The 14,402-nt window shown below is 40.5% G+C and overlaps 1 protein-coding gene across 1 annotated transcript in view; it reads left to right on the forward strand.

Annotated features, from left to right (window-relative positions):
• Positions 1–14,402, forward strand: part of DIPK1A (divergent protein kinase domain 1A) — a 122,262-nt gene that overhangs the window by 43,572 nt on the left and 64,288 nt on the right. The gene's annotated exons all lie outside the window — the stretch shown is intronic.

Below are 14,402 nucleotides of genomic sequence, written 5' to 3' on the forward strand. Positions count from 1 at the left end.
TGAGATTATCCTGTACAATACTCTAATGGTGGATGCATGATGTTATGTATTTGTCAAAACTAATAGAACTATACAACACAAAGGATGAACCCTAATGTAAACAGAGAGTGGGGGGAGAGATGGAATATATGGGAACTCTACGTTCTGCTCAGTTTTTCTGTAAATCTAAAATTGCTCTTAGAAATAAATCTATTGATTTTTTTAAAAGTAAAAGAAACATGTATGTCTCTTAATCCATTCATTCATTCAACAGATATTTATTAAATACCTACCATGTGCTTAAGAGTGAAGTACTAGAAATAGTAAATTATGGAAGACCTATTTCATTCGAAGAGCAGCTAATCTAGTGGGGTAAGTAAATAAACAATTGGGGTGATGTTTGCTGTGTCAGAAGTGTGTATGGATTGTTATAGGACCCAGGGAAGGACCTTGTTAGTCTGGGGTGGAGAGGGGAAGGAAGTGACTAGAAAGGCCTCTCAGAGATTTTTAGGCTTAGTAGCAGTTGACTAGATAAAAGTTTGTGTGTTACGGATTAAGCACCCCTAGTTTTAAGTTTTTATTTAAATTCTAGTTAGTTAACATATAGTATAATATTAGTTTCAGGAGCAGAATTTAGTGAAAGATCACTTACATGTAACACCCAGTGCTCATGACACAAATGCATTGCTTAATATCTATCACCCATTTAATTCATCCTCCTGCCCACCTCCCCTCCAGCAATCTTTACTCTGTTCTCCATAGTTAAGAATATGTTTTATAGGGGCACTTGGGTGACTCAGTTGGCTAAGCATCTGCCTTCAGCTCTGGTCATGATCCCAGAGTCCTGTGTTTGAGCCCTGCATCGGGGTCTCTGCTAAGCAGGGAGCCTGCTTCTCTCTCTGCCTGCCATTCCCCCTGTTTGTGCTCTCTCTCTCTCTCTCTAATAAATAAATAAAATCTTTTCTTTATTTTAAAAGAATCTGTTTTATGGCTTGCCTTTCTCTTTTTCCCCTCTATGTTCATCTGTTTAATTTCTTAATTTCCACATATGAGTGAAATCATATGGTATTTGTCTTTCTCTGATGACTTCACTTAGCATGCTCTAGCTGCATCCACATAGTTGCAAATGGCAAGATTTCATTCTTTCTTATGGCTGAGTAATATTCCTGAGTAATATTATATGTATATAATATAACACACACACACACACACACACACACACACACACCATATCTTCTTTATCCATTCATCAGTTGATGGGCATTTGAGCTCTTTCCATGATTTGGCTATTGTTGGTAATGTTGCTATAAACATTGGGATATATGTGTCTCTTTGAATCAGTATTTTTGTATCTTTTGAGTAAATACCTAATAGTGCAATTGCTAGATCCTCGGGTAGTTCTATTTTTAACTACCTCCATACTGTTGAGGAACCTCCATACTGTTTTCCAGAGTGGCTGCACCAGCTTGCATTCTCGCCAGCAGTGAAAGAAAGGTCCCCTTTCTCTGCATTGTTGCGTCTGTGTTGTTGATTTTAGCCACTCTGACAGATGTGAGGTGATATCTCATTGTAGTTTTAATTTGTATTTCCCAGATGATGAGGAATGTTGAGCATTCTGTTAGCCGTCTGTCTTTTTTGGAAAAATGTCTATTCATATCTTCTGCCTATTTCTTACCTGGATTATTTGTGTTTTAGGTGTTGAGTTTGATAAACTGTTTATAGATTTTGGATACTGACCCTTTCTCAGATATGTCATTTGCAAATATCTTCTCCCATTCTGTAAGTTGCCTTTTAGTTTTGTTGATTGTTTCCTTTGCTGTGCAAAAGTTTTTTATCTTCATGAAGTCCCAGTGGTTCATTTTTGCTTTTTGTTTCCCTTGCCTCTGGAGAAATTTCTAGTAAGAAGTTGCTATGGCCAATGTCAAAGAGGTTGCTGCTGTGTTCTCCTCTAGGATTTTGATGGATTCCTATCATATTTAGGTCTTTCACCCATTTTGAATTTATTTTTGTGTATGGCGTAAGAAAGTGGTCTCGTTTCATCCTTTTGCATGTGGCTATCCACCATTTGTTGAAAAGATTTTTTCCCATTGGATATTCTTTCCTGCTTTGTGGAAGATTAGTTGACCATATGGTTGTGGGTCCATTTCTGGGTTTTCTATTCTATTCCATTGATCTATGTGTCTATTTTTGTGCCAGTACCATGCTCTCTTGATTACAGCTTTGTAATATAACTTGAAATCTGGAATTGTGATCCCTCCAGCTTTGCTTTTCTTTTTCAAAATTACTTTGGTTATTCAGGGTCTTTTGTGGTTCTATACAAATTTTAGGATTGTTTGTTCTAGCTCTGTGAAAAATTGTTGGTATTTTGATAGGGATTACACTGAACATGTAGATTGCTTTGGGTAGTACAGACCTTTAATGATATCTGTTCTTCCAATTCACGAGCATGGAATGTTTTTCCATTTCTTTATCTCATCTTCAGTTTCTTTCAGAAATGTTTTATAGTTTTCAGAGTACAGATCTTTTTACCTCTTTGGTTAGGTTAATTCTTAGGTATCTTAAGGTTTTTGGTCCAGTTATAAATGGAATTGATTCCTTGATTTCTCTTTCTGCTATTTCATTATTGGTATATAGAAATGTAACAGATTTCTGTATGTTGATTTTGTATCCTGAGACTTCACTGAATTTGTAATCAGTTCTAGCAGTTTCTGGGTGGAGTCTTTCAGGTTTTCTACATAGAGTATCATGTCATCTGTGAATAGTGTAAGTTTGACTTCTTCCTAGCTGATTTAGATGCCTTTTATTTTTTTGCTGTCTGATTGCAGAGGCTAGGACTTCCAGTACTATGTTTAAAAACAGTGGTGAGGGATCCCTGGGTGGCACAGCGGTTTGGCGCCTGCCTTTGGCCCAGGGCGCGATCCTGGAGACCCAGGATCGAATCCCACGTCAGGCTCCCGGTGCATGGAGCCTGCTTCTCTCTCTGCCTGTGTCTCTGCCTCTCTCTCTCTCTCTGTCTCTCTCTCTGTGTGTGACTATCATAAATAAATAAAGAAAAAAGTATTAAAAAAAAAAAACAGTGGTGAGAGTACACATTCCTGTCTTATTCCTGACAATAGAGGAAAAGCTCTCAGTTTTTCCCCATTGAGGATGATATTAACTATGGATCTTTCATATATGGCCTTTATGATGTACAGGATATTCCCTCTATCCCTACTATGTTGAGAGTTTTTATCAAGAATAGATGCTGTACTTTCACAGGCTTTTTCTGCATCTAGTGAGAGGATTATATGGTTCTTATACTTTCTTTTATTAATGTGGTGTATCATGTTGATTGATTTGTGATTATTGAACTACCCTTGCAACCCAGGAATAAATTCTACTTGATCGTGGTGAATGATTCTTTTAATGTACCATTGCTGGTATTTTGTTGAGAATTTTTGCATCCATGTTCATTTGGAATAATGGCCTGTAATTCTTTTTTAGTGGGGTCTTTGGTTTGGGGTTGAAGGTATTACTGGCCTTGTAGAATGAGTTTGGAAGTTTTCCCTCCATTTCCTTTTCTTGGAACAGTTTGAGAAAAAAAGGTATTAACTCTTCTTTAAATGTCTGGTCGAGGGCAGCCCCGGGGGGCCCAGCAGTTTAGCACCGCCTTCAGCCCAGGGTGTGATCCTGGAGACCCAGGATCGAGTCCCACGTTGGGCTCCCTGCATGGAGCCTGCTTCTCCCTCTGCTTTTCTCTCTCTCTCTCTCTCTCTCTCTCTCTCTCTTTGTCATGAATAAATAAATTAAAATGTCTGGTAGAGTTCCCCTGTGAAGCCATCTGGCGCTGGACTTCTGGTTGTTAGATTTTTGATTGCTAATTCAATTTCTTTGCTGGTTATTAGTCTGTTCAAGTTTCCTATTTCTTCCTGTTTCAGTTTTGATAGTTTATATATTTCTAGGAATTTATCCATTTCTTCCAGAATGTCTCACTTGGTGGCATTTAATTTTTCATAATAATCTCTTGTAATCATTTGTATTTCTGTGGTGTTGGTTGTGATCTTTCCCCTCTTATTTGTGATTTTATTTATTTGGGTCCTTTTTTTGATAAGTCTGCCTAGGGGTTTATCAACATTACTATTTTTTAAAGAACTAGCTCCTAATTTCATTGATTAGTTATGTTGTTGTTGTTTAGTTGCTATATTATTTATTTCTGCTCTAATCTTTATGATTTTTCTGATGGCTTTAGGCTTCATCTGTTGTTCTTTTCCCATCTCCTTTAGGTGTAAGGTTAGGTTGTGTATGTGAGATTTTTCTTCTTTAGGCCTGTATTGCTATATACTTCCCTCTTATGACTGCTCTTGTTGCATCCCAGATGTTTTGACCATCGTGTTTTCATTTTCATTTGTGTCCATATATTTTTTAATTTCTTTTTTAATTTTCTGGTTGAACCATTCATTCTTTAGTAGGATGTTCTTTAACCTTCATGTATTTGTGGTCTTTCCACATTTTTTTCTTGTTGCTGACTTCCAGTTTCATAGCTTTGTGGTCAGAAAATATGCATGGCATGATCTCCATCTTTTTGTCCTTGTTGAAGGCTGATTTGTGACCTAGTATGTGATCTGTTCTGGAGAATGCCCCATGTGTACTTGAAAAGAATGTATATTCTCCTGCTTTAGGATGAAATGTCCTGAATATATCTGTTAAGCCTATGTGGTCCAGTATGTCATTCAAATCTATTATCTCCTTATTGATTTTCTGCTTTAATGATCTGTTCATTGATGTAAGTGGGGTGTTAAAGTCCCTTACTATTATTGTGTTATTATCAATGAGTTCCTTTATGTTTGTTATTAATTGTTTTATATGCTTGGGTGCTCCCAAGGTGGAGGTATATTTACAATTGTTAGATCTTCTTATTGGATAGACCCTTTTACTAAGTACAGTACCCTTCTTCATCCTCTTAAGATTATTGCTTTTTTTAAAGATTTTATTTATTTATTCATGAGAGACACAGAGAGAGAAAGAGAGGCAGAGACATAGGCAGAGGGAGAAGCAGGCTCCATGGAGGGAGCCTGATATGGGAGTCAGTCCCGGACTCCAGGATCACGCCCTGGGCTGAAGGCAGGCGCCAGACCGCTGAGCCACCCAGGCATCCCATGATTATTGCTTTAAATTTTGGATCAGGCATATTACTTATATCTGTTCTGATTAGATCCCTGGCTGTGACCTTTTATTTTTTCTTTTGGAATGAATTCCTCCATCTTGGCATTTTGTCTAGGTCTCAGTCTTCTTCTCTGTGTTAGGAAAACCTGTTGTTTTGAGAATAATGGGCTTATGAAGAGATCATAGCCAGTCCAGGGCCTGGCACTTCAGAAGGTGTCCCTGGTATATGCTGTGTGTGCTCCGCTACTGGGTTTTGGCTGCTGTTTCCCTCAGGTCAGTCCTCTGCAGAGTTTTTCTTTGCCTACAGTGGGAGTGTTTGCACTTTGGCCAGAGTGTGGCAAGTTTTAACTGGGTGTGCTCTGGTCTGCTTGTTAAATGAGACCTAATGGTATTTCCACTAGAGCTGAAGCTTTGCAGAGAACTCTGTGCTCAGTAGACATGGTACGTGTGGGGGTTTTGTGCCAGTCTTCTGGAGGAGGGTCCTGCCACAGTGATTCTTAGGCTCACTTGCCTGGGAAAAACAGCACCTCCAGAGCATAGGGGATAGGGCTTAGAAGCGGTTTATACTGCCACTGTTGGCACTGTGCTGCTTACTGAAGTTAGTTTATGCTGAGGGGCAGGGAAGAAAAATAGCACAAGCCTCCTTACTCATCTCCTGAGAGGGGAGTTGACGCCTAGTGCTGTCTGGAAAGCCCTCCCAGAGGAGCAGTCTCCCCTGGTGTATCCCAGGCATGTCCCCTGGTGTATCCCTCTGTGTCTGGGCTATCTGCCCAACAGGCAGCATATTGCACCTTGGACCCCCAGGTAGGTCAGCTGAGCTTTAAACTCCAGACTTTAGGGACCTGATGTGGTGAGGACTCTCGTTGGCCTCTGGGGGAGCATCTCACTATGCTGGGACTGGGCAGTTTTGTCTCAGAAAGGCAGTCATGCCAAAGAGCAGGGGCGGGGCATGGAGTCTGGAGTAAAGCACAGCAAAGAGCCAGTGTTCAGCTCGCTGCCCTCAGCAGGTGTCTCTGTGCCTGTGCTGAGTAGAGGGGAGGGAAATGGTGCCTGCTAGCTCTTTTGTCCCCAGAGAAGAAGTGCCACATCTCCCAGATGAATCTCTCCCAGTGCTCCCCAGGGGATCCTCAAATCTGCCATCTGCCCCGGGGCTGTCTGCCCTTCTCCACAGAAGCACTATGGTGCACTCAGGGCTCCACACAGGCCAGGCCATGCACCTTTAAAACTTCAGTCTTTGAGCCCAGCTGGTTCTAAAAACTCACAAAAATCAGCCCGTCTCATTTTCCCAGACAGTGGCTTTGGGGAAGTGTTCTTGTATGAGCCCCTGGGTGTCTCTCTGTCTTTCTCTGTCTTCTCCTCCATCCCCCACCTCGGTGATCAGGGCTCCCTCCCCTCCACCGCACCCATGATCCCTTTCTCCTCCAAAACACATCTCTGCCCCTCCCACCTTTCCCAGCATGGCCTCCTCTCCCTCTGGTTGTGTGACTTGTTCTATCAGTCCTCAGATTAACTTCTTGGATATTCAGAATGATTTGATATTTATCTATTTGTGTTCAAGGGACAAAGCAAGCTTAGGGACCTCCTACTATGCCATCTTAGCTCCCCTTCCCAGGACTTACAAAACTTAGAACAAGGGCAGCCCTGGTGGCTCAGCGGTTTAGCGCCACTGTCAGCCCAGGGCCTGATCCTGAAGACCCGGGATCGAGTCCCACGTCGGGCTCCTTGCATGGAGCCTGCTTCTCCCTCTACCTGTGTCTCGGCCTCTCTCTCTCTGTCTCTGTCTCTCAGGAATACATAAATAAAATATTAAAAAAAAAAAAACTTAGAACAAGTGAAGGGGAGCATTATTATGATGATTTATTTTTTAAAATAGTTTATTTATGTATTCATGAGAGACACACAGAGAGAGGCAGAGACATAGGCAGAGGGAGAAGTAGGCTCCCTATGGGGAGCCCAATGCAGGGACTCGATCCCAGAACCCGGGATAACAACCCAAGCCAAAGGCTGATGCTCAACCACTGAACCTCCTAGGTACCCTCATTACGAAGATTTAAAGGAAGAAGAACTCTGAAAAGTATTTAGTATAAGAACTATAAGAAATTTTGAAAGTTTTCTGTTATTCTTTATTGATGCAGGAAGACCTACCTGTCCTGTACTGAACTAAACCATAAAAGCATAAGGAACAAGAAGGCTGAGATGAAAAGGGGCAGTAAGGATGGATAGATATAAGTAAACTGAACATGCAATAGCAGAATTAAGATACAAATTGGAGATAGTAAAAGGGAGAATTCACACTGAAGTATACTGAAGCAATGATGTAGAAAACACATATGAGATATGTTCTAGGAACATAGGGAAAAATAAAAGATGAAAACCGTGGAGAGTTGGTAGTTATTGATTTAATGTCAGAGGTCAGAAGGTGAACCAGTGTTCAGGAGGGAAGATGGTGATTACAGTGTGGTGCCCAGCTGCATGTTCTTTCATTCATGAAGGTAACAGGCATTCCTGTGTACCAGGGCTCAAAACCATGCTGACAATTCACATAATCTCTGAAAGAAGAAGAGAAAGAGGGGGAGGGGGTAGAGGGAGGGAGGAAGGAAGGAAAGAAGATTTATTTATTTATTTATTTATTTATTTATTTATTCATTCATTCATTCATTCATTCATTCATGATAGAGAGAGAGAGAGAGAGGCAGAGACACAGGAGGAAGGAGAAGCAGGCTCCACGCCGGGAGCCTGACGAGGGACTACATCCTGGGACCCCAGGATCGTGCCCTGGGCCAAAGGAAGGTGCTAAACCGCCGAGCCACCCAGGGATCCCTGGAAGGAAAGAAATGAAAGGAGGGAAGAAGGAGGTCCCTGGGTGCCTCAGCAGTTGAGCGCCTGCCTTTGGCCCAGGGCATGATCCTGGAGTCCCACATCGGGGTCCCTGCATGGAGCCTGCTTCTCCCTCTCCCTCTGCCTGTGCCTCTCTCTGTCTGTGTCTCTCATGAATAAATAAATAAATAAAATATTTTTTAAAAAAAGAAAGAAGGGAGGGAAGGAAAGGAAAGGGAAAAGGGCAAGGAAGGATAAAAGAAAGAAACATTTAGTTAACTGAAAAACAAATCGAAATGAAAAACTTAACGGAATATATGTTGTGAAAGGGCTTGCAGAGTTTCTAGGGGACTACCAGTAAACAGAAGGCCACACAGGTCCTTAGGACAGTCATCGTAGCAAACAACACAGATGGAAGAGAGCACACTGATGAATCTGAAAGAATGTGTATCTTGTGGTATCTGGATTAAACTTAAAAGCAAACAATTTCCTCATGAGTTGTTATTCCCACTGGGCAGAATTGTGTAATTCGGCACAAACAATTCATCTGGAAAATCCTCTCCCTCAGGCACTGTTTACCACAAGATCCAGAAGTTCAAATAAATAATATTACAGTACAGTAATTAAAAAAAGAAAAACCTATCAGAAGAAAAGACTGAAAGGAAATACTTCAAAGTGTTAAACAAGTGATTACTACAAGACTATGATTTGTTAATCTTCTGCTTTCCTTTATTTTTCGGCTTTTGAAATGAGCTTGTGTTATTTTCAATGAAAACTAAAAATTTGATGAAAATGCCATCTAAGCAAGAAAAAAGGCATATAAAATAATGGAACAAGAGAGAGCCAAAAACAATTAAGATTTCATGAAATAATTAAATGAGAATACAAATGTTATTCAAAATATAGTATTAGCTAAAACAATGTAAAAGTGAACATTTAAATATTAGCCCTTTCAACTTTCAAAATTCTTCAATTTTAAAAGCAGACCATAAGACAAAGGTGACATCTTAATACCCTTGTGCAATGTCTTCTGTCCTGCGGTAAGCAATAAGAGGGCATTCCGCTGATCTTCAAGTCTGATGGATCTCCAGGTAATTGGAGTCAAGAGGTTGAGAACAGAATTCCTGGCCTCTGGCCTTGTACCTTTTGTAATTGACTTGACTGAGGCTTTTTAACAACTACCCTGCCTTGACACTTGAAAATGAAGGTAGGAGCAAATGGTTAGCCACACCCACACCTAAGAGGCACCATCTCTAGCCCGCCTCACCCCGGCTTCTCAGATACCTGAAGAGGAAAGCAGAAGCCTTACTGTCTTGCTGGCTCTGAACGGTTCCATTGTTCATTCCCTGCCTGCCAGCACTGGGCAACACAAGGTAATTAACTTTAAGTACTTTAGTTGGGAGCCTGTGCTCCAGCTGGGGACAGCTCACCCCTTGCTTGAGAACTCCTTGGAGACTTCTCTATATGTGCCACTTCTGACTCAGGAAATCTTCCCAGACACCTCCCCTGACCTCATGTGTCAGAATCTTGTAGGCTCTTCACTTCTTGCCTACCACCCAGCCCAAAGGAATTATCTTTCTCTGTGTTCTTACTCCTGAGACAGTCTGTCTGAATCTTTACCCCACAGCCACTGTCCAACCTGAGTCTAGTTCCTGGGTTGCCACTCTCCTACTATCTATCCTCAAGGGCACTTAGAATGTAACATATGGTCTTTTTTTTTTTTTTTTAAACTCTCTACCACCAAACTCTCCTCTCTAATTAGTAAGCCTGTTTTTGCTACCTTATTTTATTTCAAGTTTTTTAAAAAAAGATTTATTTATGTATTTTAGAGAGAGAACATACAAGTTAGGGAAGGGGCAGAAGGAGAGGGAGAGGGACAAAGAGAATCCTTAAGCAGACTCCCCACTGAGTGGAGATCCTGACTCCGGGCTCAATCCCAAGGACCCTGAGATCATGACCTGAGCCAAAATCCAGAATCAACCACTTAACCAGCTGAGCCACCCAGGCACCCTTACTTCAGTAAATATCCTCTGGACTTGGTCTGATATCCTCATCTTTGCATTTTACTTGCATTCCCTCCCTTTCTGGGAAATCTTTCACAATTTTTCTATCCTGAGTGTGTTTCTATAGCACTTAAAAATGAAAACAATTGCTTTTTCAACACAGTTGTAAACTCTTTTGCTCGCTGGAATGGTGTCTCATACTTTTCTTATGCAACATAGGACAAAGCAACCTGGGATTTAAAATAATAATAAGTGTTCATAAGAGTGGCAAGTAAATATTTCTCTTCACCTTAGCCTCCCAACTTTGGTGGCTCTGGCTTCCTCCAAACTCTTTCCTAACTAGGTCAGAGCCCCAAGGGATAGCTCAGATCTGCCTCGGAACACAGTTTTCCAGGCTACTTCATGGGTAGCCATTTCCTCCAGCCTGGGTCCCTAAATGTTTTTCTCTCTGCCATCACTTCTCACACCTCTTTTCATTCTTTTATACTCTGGGTACCCTGGTAAAGTCTTCATCTACCCCCATGCTCTGATGCACAATGTCCTTTGAAATCCAGTTCTGTTTGGTTCTTTATCTGGTCCAGTTGAAGACACAGTATTGCCTGCCAACGTGGACCCATTGTCCTTATCCTAGCTTGTGCTAGGATTCAGTTCCCTTTGGGATGAGTGATTTCCTAGAATGATACTTGAGCCATAGAGCAAGGAGTCTCCCCTGCATGGACCAATCCAGCAACCAAACATATTAAGGAACGTCTCGATCACATAAGACTGAGCCCAGGGACCATCTTTCTCAGGAAGTCTTTCCCAAATTCTCCTCCTTCCCCATCACTGTCACCTCCAGCTAGATTACATACATATCTTCCTTGTACCCTCATATGCTGAACATGTCCTGGATATAGGTTTTATCATATTATATGGTAATTATCTTTTTATGAAGCTGATTCCCCATTTAAAATATGAACCCTTTCAGGGAGAGAATTATGTCTCATACATTTTTGAATTCCAAGTGCCTAGCTTAGTTCTTGGCATTAAGATCCATAGAGTCTCAAGCTGGGCTCTTAATGTGCTTATGTGTAACCACAATTGATTTGGCTCCAAAAATACATTGTTTTTGATTAATGGCAGTTTTTCCTTTAAGAATTTCATGCCAAGGTGGTTTATTTTTTTTCCTTTAAGATTTATGTCAAAACAATTTATCATACATTTGGGGAGTACTGTATGTCCTAAGACCTGCTCTACTCCCTGGAGATATGGAGATGAGTAAGACATGGTTCCTGCTTAGAAGAGGTCACAGAAACTTTTGTGGATCTCCTTCCCTCCATTTCTCCATTCTTTCCTCCCATTCTTCCTCATCTGGATAAATGTTCTCTGAGCCTAGAATTGTGTCTAATGGAATAAATACACATAGTAGGTTATTTACAATACAGTACATTCAGCGCAACAGAAGTTTGTTCCAGATACAGAGATAGGACAGAAGAGAACATCATGTGGTTCTTGGGGTAGACTTGGGGGATCCTGGAGGAAGTGGCTTCAGAGTGGGTTATAAAGAATGGAAAGACAATCCAGATGGTCAGGTGAGTGAAAGGCACTCTTGAGAGAAGAAATCACATGAAAGGCCTAGAGATGTGAAAAAGAACAGTGTGTTTCAGAAACATTAATACTTTGGTGTCTCTGCAGCATGAAGTTCAGTAGAATGGGGGTGAGCTGGGAGATGAAGGAAGGGTAGCAGGCAATATTTTCAGGGTTAAAGTCTTTAACATTTGAGCAACTATTTAGTGAAGATAATGGTAGAGTCCAGAATAGCTGATGGTACTAATATTCCAAGGGTGAAGCCATATATTGCTATTTTCCATCCTCTTCCCTCACAGAATTCAACAAGGTTCTGTGATCACCTAGCTACATTTTAATGTTCATTGTATTGGTAGATAAGAATGAAAAGAAGCCATTTCCTGGAGTTTAAGTCTTACTGGGGATACAGAATATACCTACAGTTTAGAGCACTTACCAAGCAATACAGACTAGTGCAAACTAAAATTATATAGACAGTATGTAAGCACAATCTTGACATTGGGTTATAGGAATGATTAGGAAAGTGTGGGGTTACAAAGAGGGAACCTGATTTTTGGCTTAAGAAAAAACTGTCCATCAGAGCTGAGTATAGAAAATGCAAAATTGAGGAATGAACTTACAAACCAGAGACTTTTTGATGTTCTGTAGTCTAGAGCCAAGAACTGGCCTTCTAAGTTAGACCAATAAGCATTCATCTTTGAGCTTTATAGTATAAAGAAGAGACAAATTTATTTTTTTCTGAATATTTTCCATTAATTTTATTTTTATGTACTTCTAGATAGATACTCAGTTTGCCTAGGAATTGTTCATCGCTTATATGAAATGGGTCCCTGTGTTCCTGCCAAGCCCCTCTGTCTAGACTGCACTAAGATGATCTTAGCCTCCTCTTTCAACTCTTTACTCTCAAAAATGTACCACAGCTTCTGTCTTTTTCCTTGTGGAGTGTTTACCCAGCATCCTCTCTTTGCCCCACTGGTCATCACATCCCACAGCCCTCTTCTTATATATGCTTTCCTTCCATGGAGCTAGTGTGGACTTTTGTCAGGCCATAGAGTTTCTTTTCTTTTTTTTTTTTTTTTAAGATTTTATTTATTTATTCATGACAGACGCACAGAGAGAGGCAGAGACACAGGTAGAGGGAGAAGCAGGCTCCATGCAGGGAGCCCAACTTGGGACTCGATCCCGAGTCTCCGGGATCACGCCCCGGGCTGAAGGCGGTGCTAAACCGCTGAGCCACCCAGGGCTGCCTAACCCATAGGGTTTCTATGTGAACTACCCTAGAGCCTTTGATCACTAAATCACATTTCACAGGTAAACTCAAATTTAGGAGGTGATGTGTTTCATCAGTCCTCCAGGAAACCTTTCCCTTTCTATTTGTATCCTTTATAAATTATTTAAGTTTGACAATGAGCATTTGCTATTTTCATAACTGAAAAGTAAAAGCAATTCCATTTTGAACAATCAAATTCAATAGTAGAGCCTTTCATACCGTTTCATGTTTGTTAAATTAACCTTTCATCTAGATCCTCACACACACATACACACCACAGCACAAAATAGTGTTGAAAAAGTCATACTAGTTTAGGAAGCAAGAGCCATAAAAATGCTCATACTGTATGACCCAGAAACCTACTGTTAAGGAACAAACTAAGGAAATAATTCAAAAGAAGGGAAATATAAAAATCTATAAACAGCTTGTCTACCCACAGAAAGGTTGGGGAAAGACGACTTTAAAATCAACATAAGGGGAAGAGTTAGGAAAATAATGATACATCAACTGGATGAAATATTATTGCAACACTGAAAATGATTGTTATAAAAAACCATGTTAACAACACAGCATGTTTACAGTATAATGAGAAAAGGAATACAAAATTATATACACACTGATTACAGCTGTGTATAAAATGAATTACATGTGGATGACTAGAGGGAAAAAAAAGAATAATGAAAACAGCTGTTGTTCTAGTGTGGAATGATGGGTGAATGTTAAAATGTTATTGACTGTCTCTTCAAATTTTTCCAGTTTTATTTATTGAAAAAATTTCAGATTGTCAACTAATTCAGGTTATTGTTCTGGGGTTTTTATAGCAAAAAGAAGAAAGGATTCTGGAATCTGAGCTCCTTTCTTTTATCATTGGCCAAAGAATTACCCCTTAGGAAAGAAGGAAACCTTAACTTCCCTAGGAAGTTATAGAAAGGAACATTCTTGGGGCACCTGGCTGGCTTAGTCAGAAGACAGTGTGACTCTTGATCTCAGTGTTTTAAGTTCAAGCCCCATGTTGCATTTAGAGATTACTTTAAAAAATAAAATAGGGATCCCTGGGTGGCGCAGCGGTTTGGCGCCTGCCTTTGGCCCAGGGCGCGATCCTGGAGACCCGGGATCGAATCCCATGTCGGGCTCCCGGTGCATGGAGCCTGCTTCTCCCTCTGCCTGTGTCTCTGCCTCTCTCTCTCTCTCTCTCTCTCTCTCTCTGTGACTATCATAAATAAATAAAAATTTAAAAAAAATAAAATAAAAATAAAATAAAATAAAATCTTTAAAAAAAACAAAAAATTCTCAGGGCATAAAATACTGGATGGAATAGCCTCCTGGGGAAGATTATAGACTTCATTTTTTAAAATCTAAGAAAAAGGGATCCCTGGGTGGCGCAGCAGTTTGGCGCCTGCCTTTGGCCCAGGGCGCGATCCTGGAGACCCGGGATCGAATCCCACATCGGGCTCCCGGTGCATGGAGCCTGCTTCTCCCTCTGCCTGTGTCTCTGCCTCTCTCTCTCTCTCTCTCTGTGACTATCATAAATAATTAAAAAAAAAAAAAACAAAAAAACAAAATCTTTAAAAAAAAATAAAATAAAATCTAAGAAAAATTAGAAAGTTATTGTGGTTGACTCATTT

This window comes from Vulpes lagopus, chromosome 3 (assembly GCF_018345385.1).
Source record: "Vulpes lagopus strain Blue_001 chromosome 3, ASM1834538v1, whole genome shotgun sequence".
Classification (NCBI taxonomy): domain Eukaryota; kingdom Metazoa; phylum Chordata; class Mammalia; order Carnivora; family Canidae; genus Vulpes; species Vulpes lagopus.